The 7,198-nt window shown below is 40.7% G+C and overlaps 1 long non-coding RNA gene across 1 annotated transcript; it reads left to right on the top strand.

Moving 5' to 3' along the window:
* The first annotated feature begins 2,553 nt into the window (after window positions 1–2,553).
* Window positions 2,554–5,908, top strand: LOC135942792 (uncharacterized). Its single transcript, XR_010575128.1, has 4 exons — window positions 2,554–4,086; window positions 4,227–4,377; window positions 4,446–4,563; window positions 4,629–5,908. It is a non-coding gene; the product is annotated as an uncharacterized LOC135942792 (long non-coding RNA).
* Window positions 5,909–7,198: the final 1,290 nt, after the last annotated feature.

The following is a 7,198-nucleotide window of genomic DNA, read 5'->3' on the forward strand; positions in this document are numbered from 1 at the left end:
GGGTATCCATTCTGAAAAAAGCATCTATTTTTAATAGAAATTCCACAGAAATTTAGAAATCGTGCAACGTGTTGCGAATAAATTAATCAATCATGAGGCCCAACTGATCTATTCGTCTGTTCTTATCAAACATTTTGCTTTAAATAAGTTAAAAGTCATTTAAAGAACGATTCCAAACCTCGTGTCCTTCTTTTCTGTGGACCAAAATCAAAATTTTCAAGGAAAAAACACCAACACAGCTTTTCGGAGACGTCCACCAAAACAAACACGATGTATTCATGGTCAAATCAAAATCGATTTTTAATTTCGATATTTTTTTGTTAGCTTTACATTGGTTATATAGGACGATATTTTACCACCGATATTTTTTCAGGCGATATATATCGAAGAATATCGATTTTTGACTAACATGATGTTGATCTTTGGTTTAGCCTTAGGCAGCCGGCAGCTGAGTATGAAACAGGTTCACGCGCTTCCAATAGAGACGCTGCGATAGTTTTTACCGGCTGGCCCCTTCCATCTTCCATTCGTTTAGTCGCCTCGCCCGCCTCTGACAGCTGGTTCGCCTAAAATGTCGTTGCAAAAGGCGCTGTGTTTGATTTGTACGCTTCCGACGGCGGATGGTGCTGTCCACGCGGTCAAAGTGGACAAGGTGAGACTGCAGACCTGGTTTCTCAACGTCTGCGGACGCGAGTTGCCCCACGAAATCGCGGACGAGGACAAAATTTGCTACTTTTGCCTCTGGCAAGCCGAGTGAGTCTCTTTTGGGAATTCAGGAATTTCTTGAATTTAAGGAATTTTTCCTTTCAGATTTATGCGTAAACACAACGATGTAATGGCGGACGACGCTTTGGTTTGGTGGCCCGAGAATGTAAATTTGGACGACGCAGCGAGGGAGCTACGGAAAAATTTCTTAAGTAATATTCAAACCTTTTTGTTATTAATTTAATTATTCATGACTATTCATATCGCAGAAGGAAACGCTAACCAATGTTGGGTGCAGTTGGAAAACGTCAAGTTGCCCGAAAGTGAAGACGAGGAAAACGCAACTCCCAATCATGAACGGGAATGCATTTACTGTGGGAACAGATTTGAATATCCCGACAAATTGTCAATACATGTTAAGAAAATGCACAAGGATGAAGCCATCAGATGCGGAAATTACCAGTGTGTTACGTATTTCCACTCTCTAGAAGAAAGAGAAGAACACGACAAGAATGTCCACGAACAATCAAAGGAATTAGACAAATTCGAGTGCACCTTTTGCGGAAAGGAATGTGAGGGATTAAGTGCCTTGCACGTTCATGTTCGTCGTAATCACAAAGAGTTTAGTGTGAAATGCACTAAAATGGGTTGCGGTTCATTTTTCAAAACAAAAGTTGAAATGGACACTCACTTTGATTCTGCTCATGGCATTAGATTGAAATGCAATGATTGTGATCACAAAGCACCCGATAAATATCAAATGGAACTGCACTTTACTAGAATGCACTGGCCGAAATGCATCAAGTGTCCAAATTGTGAAATGATGTTCTCAACGAAATTGAGTTTAGGAGCTCATATCAGGGACCAGCACAATTTCAAGGTGTGCAAATTTTGTAAATTGAAAGTTTCTGTAATGACCATGCGAAAGAGGCATCTTATAATGAAAACGTGCGTATACTGCAAGATTAAATTTCCATGTAAACGTTTGTACAAATCACACTCAAAAGCATGCAGAGAGAATGATTTTAATACGAAAATAGCTGAGAAACACACATCGCAATCACTTGAATCGCCTCATGAGAAATCACAATAAAAATAGACAATAGTAGAGTAAATTTTTTTCTATGTGACATGCATAAACCTCAATAAAGACCGCCTATCTTGTAATTATGATAGTTTTAATTTAAAATTAATACCCTTATTTTATGAAAAATTCCCCGGGGGCCGGTGATTCACGCAACTCGCAGAAATGGCGTCTGGTGGAGTACGGCGGGAAGTCCCAAACGTAAAATGAAATTGGCTTGAGAAATTTATCAGGAAAATACATCCAGCACAATGTATATTGAAGTTGTTATTTCTTTACTAACAGCTGATCCGCCCAGTAATTGGTGAAACTACCACTATAGATGGCACATCAGGCTAATGGAAATGTAACAAAATACGCGGGTGTATGAAATTATTTGGTCGTCCCGCCTCTTTGTTGACGCTTCTGATTGGCCGCTGGACTGTCTCCTGATTATTTCGACGCCATATTTAATTCTGACCGGCAGGAACCAAACACAGATCGCAACCCGGTCCCCTGGCGGGTATTACGCCTGCGCAGAACGTTTTAAATTGTGTCACGATTGCGCAGTAATGAGTTTCAGCTTCCCTTTGAGATAAAGAAGCGATCTGAACATACTGCGCATTCTTATGATGCGCACAAGTTTACTGCGCAGCTTCGAATTGGGCGAATATTCAAACAATTATTAATCGTGACGCCATATTGACTTATGACCGGCGGGAACACAGATCGCAATCCGGACATCCGTGAGTGGGAGTCAGTTCCCCAGTGGCCATCCACGTTGCCACCACGAAACCTCGTCCGTGGATTTTACGTGGATGAATTCCACGAACCTATTTTGCCATTTTTTCTAGTGCACTCGTTTGGAAATACTTTCCCTTTCGATATTTGACCATTTTTGAGCAGATTTAGTTTGAATTTTTGGGTTTTTAGGGCAAAATTAACGTCCGTGGAACTCACGTGGATGATCCCCAATTTCCCAAATTGAGTTTTTGAAGCTCTTTTTGTGCCTAAATTATCGGTAAATGAATTAAGTGCTCCTCTAAAGCTATTTCATTTAATTTTTTCTTAATTTTTTTGTAAATTTTACTTCGTGGAAGGGTCTCCGTGGATGCTCCGTGGATGTTCCGCGGACGATCCACGGAACTCCGTGGATGCTCCGTGGAACTTACGTAGATGATCCCCAATTTCACCAGTCATGTTTTTCATTACTCTTTTGTGTCTAAATTATCAGTAAATGAATTTTAAGTGCTCATCCAAAACTAGTTTAGTTGATTTTTTTAAATTTTGTAAAATTCCCCATCGTGGAAAATTTTTCGTGGATGCTCCGTGGAACTCACGTGGATGATCCCCAATTTCCCTAAATCGTGTTTTTAATTCACTTTTTGTGTCTAAAAATTATCGGTAAATGAATTAAGTGCTCCTCCAAAGCTAGTTTATTTAATTTTTTATTATTTTTTAAAATTTTACTCCGTGGAAAAGTCTTCGTGGATGCTCCGTGGAACTCACGTGGATGATCCCCAATTTCCCAAAAGCATGTGTTTATAATCAATATATGTGTCTGAATAATAATCGGTAAATGAATTAAGTGCCTCTCCAAAACTATTTTATTTGATTTTTCTTTAAAATTTTGTGTAATTTCACTTCGTGGAAAGGTCTCCGTGGATGCTCCGTGGATGATCCGCGAATGATCCACGGAACTCTCTTAACGCAAAAATGAAAAATAGCATGTATTTGAAGCAAATTGTTCAGTTCATGAGCTGCCCCTTTTCGCTTTTTTAAATTCATTGGTCATGTCATTCTTGTTTAAATTTCTAAATTTTGGAAATTGGTTAAGTGTCCGTGGAGTTTTCGTGGATGAATCCCCGGACACTTAAAACATTTTTGGTTCGTTGGTATTTCCTATAGGTACGTTAAATTGTTAGTATTATTTAATAAACCATCATCAAAGTTAATTGCTAGCTCAGAAAACTCAATATTTCCAAATATATTCTGAAATCTACACTCGCCACCTCGCCAGAATAGCCGCAGCCGTGTTTCAAACTTTTGAAAAGCGCGCGCACTCTTACTGGCCGCAGCAAGCCAATGAGCGCTGCCGCTTGCCTGTTGCTGTTTGTTGACAGACGACCGCGAGCGCGCGGACGCGCGAGCCGAGCGCAACGAAAAAGCCGTTGGACGACGCCGCCGCGTAATTAATGTCAGTTTTCGGCCACAATTTCGCCACTAAGTCGACCAGCAATGTTCTTAAGTCGGTGATTGCAGTGAAATCCGAATCCTGTCCTGTTCAACCCTCCCAGCAAAGATGCCGCAAATCAAAGGTAAGGACTTGGAATTATTTATTTGTTACGTCATGTTCTCGCCGCTGTTTTAAAGTTCAACTACATAAATATAGTTAATTCAGTTGGTTTTAAGCCAATTTGTTCCGTTGTAATTAATTATCTGGCCGTGTTTTTTGCAGACCTGTGCCAGAGGCTGACTTTTTGTGTGACAACAATGCAACTCGAGCAAGCTGTGTCCTGAAACTTTGCGATCCCCACACACTATGTAATGTAATTATTGAAAGGATGTCTGGTTTGCAGCTGAAGTGCAAGATCAATACAAGCTAACAGGTACACCGACACCAAAATTATCATTTTACATATATTTACAATCATCCTCTCTATGTCTGTGTCTGTAGGCTTGTATACTCTGGCTGCGGCAGATCAGGCCGACGATGTCAAGACACGGTCATGGATGGGAAAAGCTTCCAGCACGATGGATTCCAGCCTGCACTGAACTTATGCTGCATTTTCCAGGTAATCAGTTAAATTTTTTGCGCAATAATGAACATGAATACTAACAATTTTAATTTATTTTTCAGTCTTAAATCTGCTGGTGCTATTTATGACTCGGATGGAATCGACGCGACTTCGGAGCTCAAAGACGAATAGCTTACATAATTATGTGACAGGACTTCTGATTGCTGGACCACAACTTTGACGAAGATTGAGTGGTTCATGTGTAATTTTGTTTTTAAGTGAGGCTATTTTTTAGCTAAATTGTTATATTTTATGTATAGAGAATTCATTTTAAGGCTGATAGCTATTGCATACACATACCTGTGTTCACTGTAATGTTGATATTAAAATTAAATTAAATTCCAAACATTATTTTAGTGAATACAGGTATGTGTGCAATAAATTTATGTTTAAGCTGACATTCATTCATTGAATTTTCTTTGCCAGAAACGTTTAGGCAGCTGGAAATTTTAAATTAAATATTTTTGATAGTCATTATAGGATTTAAATTTGCCATTTGTGTAAGCCTTCAGTGTTCGAAGTCGGCGTAGCCGTATATACTTCCAATTTAAATTCCCATTGACTTAAGTCAAGGATTTAATCATGCTATTTTATGGGTTTTAAATAATTTATTTTGATTCTGAGAACCTAAATCAGTTCAGCCAATCTCCGTAGAAACATGGAAATAATATTTTTATCAAATCTGACGTTTCGAAGGTGATTTGCTAGACTGACTTTTGCTTTTAGTACATCAAATCAAATCAATTAAAGGGTTTTGAATGCAGAGCGGTAAGATCGTGTGTCTTTATTTTCTCAGTCTTATTTTCTCAATTAAAAGAAACAGCTGGCACCATTTTTTGAGAGCATTATTACACTAAGGGGTTTTCGAAGCTTGTGAATGTTACAATTTTTAAGCTTTCTTAATTAATTGTCTTGTTTCTCATAACTTTATTGACACTACTGTAAATTGATAAAAATTCTCTGTATTGATCTATTGTTACTGTACATGTATTGTGTCATCTTTTTGTAATCAAAATTGTATAATAATAAATAAATGAATAAATTTAAAATAAATAAATGAATTTTATTTGCGATATTATTACCCAGAAAAATGAAACAATATCCACGAAAAATCCCCAGCGATTCCACGTAGCCGTTCCACGGGGAATCTCCATAGATCATCCCCGTGGAATCTTCATAGACTATCCCCGTGGAATCTTCATAGATCATCCACGTGGATACCACGTATTTCGGGCGGACAATTTCTACGGGGAATCCACGTGGATCATCCACGTGGTTTCCACGTGGGATCCGTGGATCATCCACGTAGGATCCCCGTGGAGTCCACGTGGAATGGCCACTGGGGTTGGAGTGTGGGTTGGGTCACGTGGCAACATTCACGTGATCTCATTGGTTTATCGGTTATCCAGCAGTTCTCTACTGTTTCTTATTTCTCTACTGTTTACATTATTTACATTTATAGGTGAAGAACAAAACAGCTGCTTCATTTTTTCCTATACCTTTCTTGGGATTAAATTCTTTTAGCACCACTTCTGAGGACGCTATTATTATCGTATTAAATTCTTTTCCACCCAATGGATGGCGCTTCGATCACTCTGTACGGATTACATAGTGAAAGCGCCGGCAGCATGCAACAGGTTCACGGTTTACGCGCTTCCAATAGAGGCGCTGCGATAGTTTTCACCAGTTGGCCCCTCCCATCTTCGGCATCTTCCATTCCCATTCAGTTTAACCGCCTCTGCTGGCAACTGCCACGTGGTCCGCCTGAAATGTCGTTGCGAAAGGCGTTGTTGTGCTTGATTTGTGCGCGTCGGACGAAAAAGGTTTGTGTGAGGTTACCGCCAGAGTGTGCATGCCCCGGTTTCTTACTTCTTTCGCCAAGCGAAAACCACGACATCTGGCGAGCTAGAGGTGAGAAGCCGGGCCGCCGGGCCGCGTGTTCACAGAGTTAGTTTGGTGACTGCGATTGCCAGCGGAATGTGCCAAGTAAAACAGTGAAAAAGTCGGGAAAATGAGCTCGCCAGCGGACAAAATGAAGAGGCAACTTGAGGTGAGAGCCCCCTTTTTATGGTAAACTACCCGAAACCCCCTACCATGCCCTGGTTACCCCCAAGAGTCCCCAATAAGGGTGGCATGCGAGGCAGAATGGCGCGCGAGCATAAACACTACACATGCCCGCGATTTTCAATTTATTTCTTTGTGAGTTGATGCGTTATTGATCAGATAACCTGTTTACTGTGTAGTTAATTTGATTTCTCATATGCATAACAAGTTTGGGCCGCCAATTGGGCCCAAGCGCCGAATAATTTGGTCACAAACGTGAAATATGGGACCAAATCCAAGATGGCGGCCGGCGATGCCAATGTTTGTGTGTTGGTTGGCCTCGTGCAGCCCCTGTTCACTCAACATGGCGCATAAATGCGCTAGCTAAGAAGTTCTCCGCATCCAAACACAGGTGGCAGGTCGATAGCTTTTTCAGCCAATCAGAGGCCGTCTCGGAGAGTGTTGCCTGTTACGCCAACGAAAATCTCCGCACACACGCCCCTCTTTGGCTCCCTCTGCACGTGGACGTAACAGGCAACAAACTCCGAGACGGCCTCTGATTGGCTGAAAAAGCTATCGACCTGCCACC

The sequence above is a fragment of the Cloeon dipterum genome, chromosome 4, assembly GCF_949628265.1.
Source record: "Cloeon dipterum chromosome 4, ieCloDipt1.1, whole genome shotgun sequence".
NCBI classification, from domain to species: domain Eukaryota; kingdom Metazoa; phylum Arthropoda; class Insecta; order Ephemeroptera; family Baetidae; genus Cloeon; species Cloeon dipterum.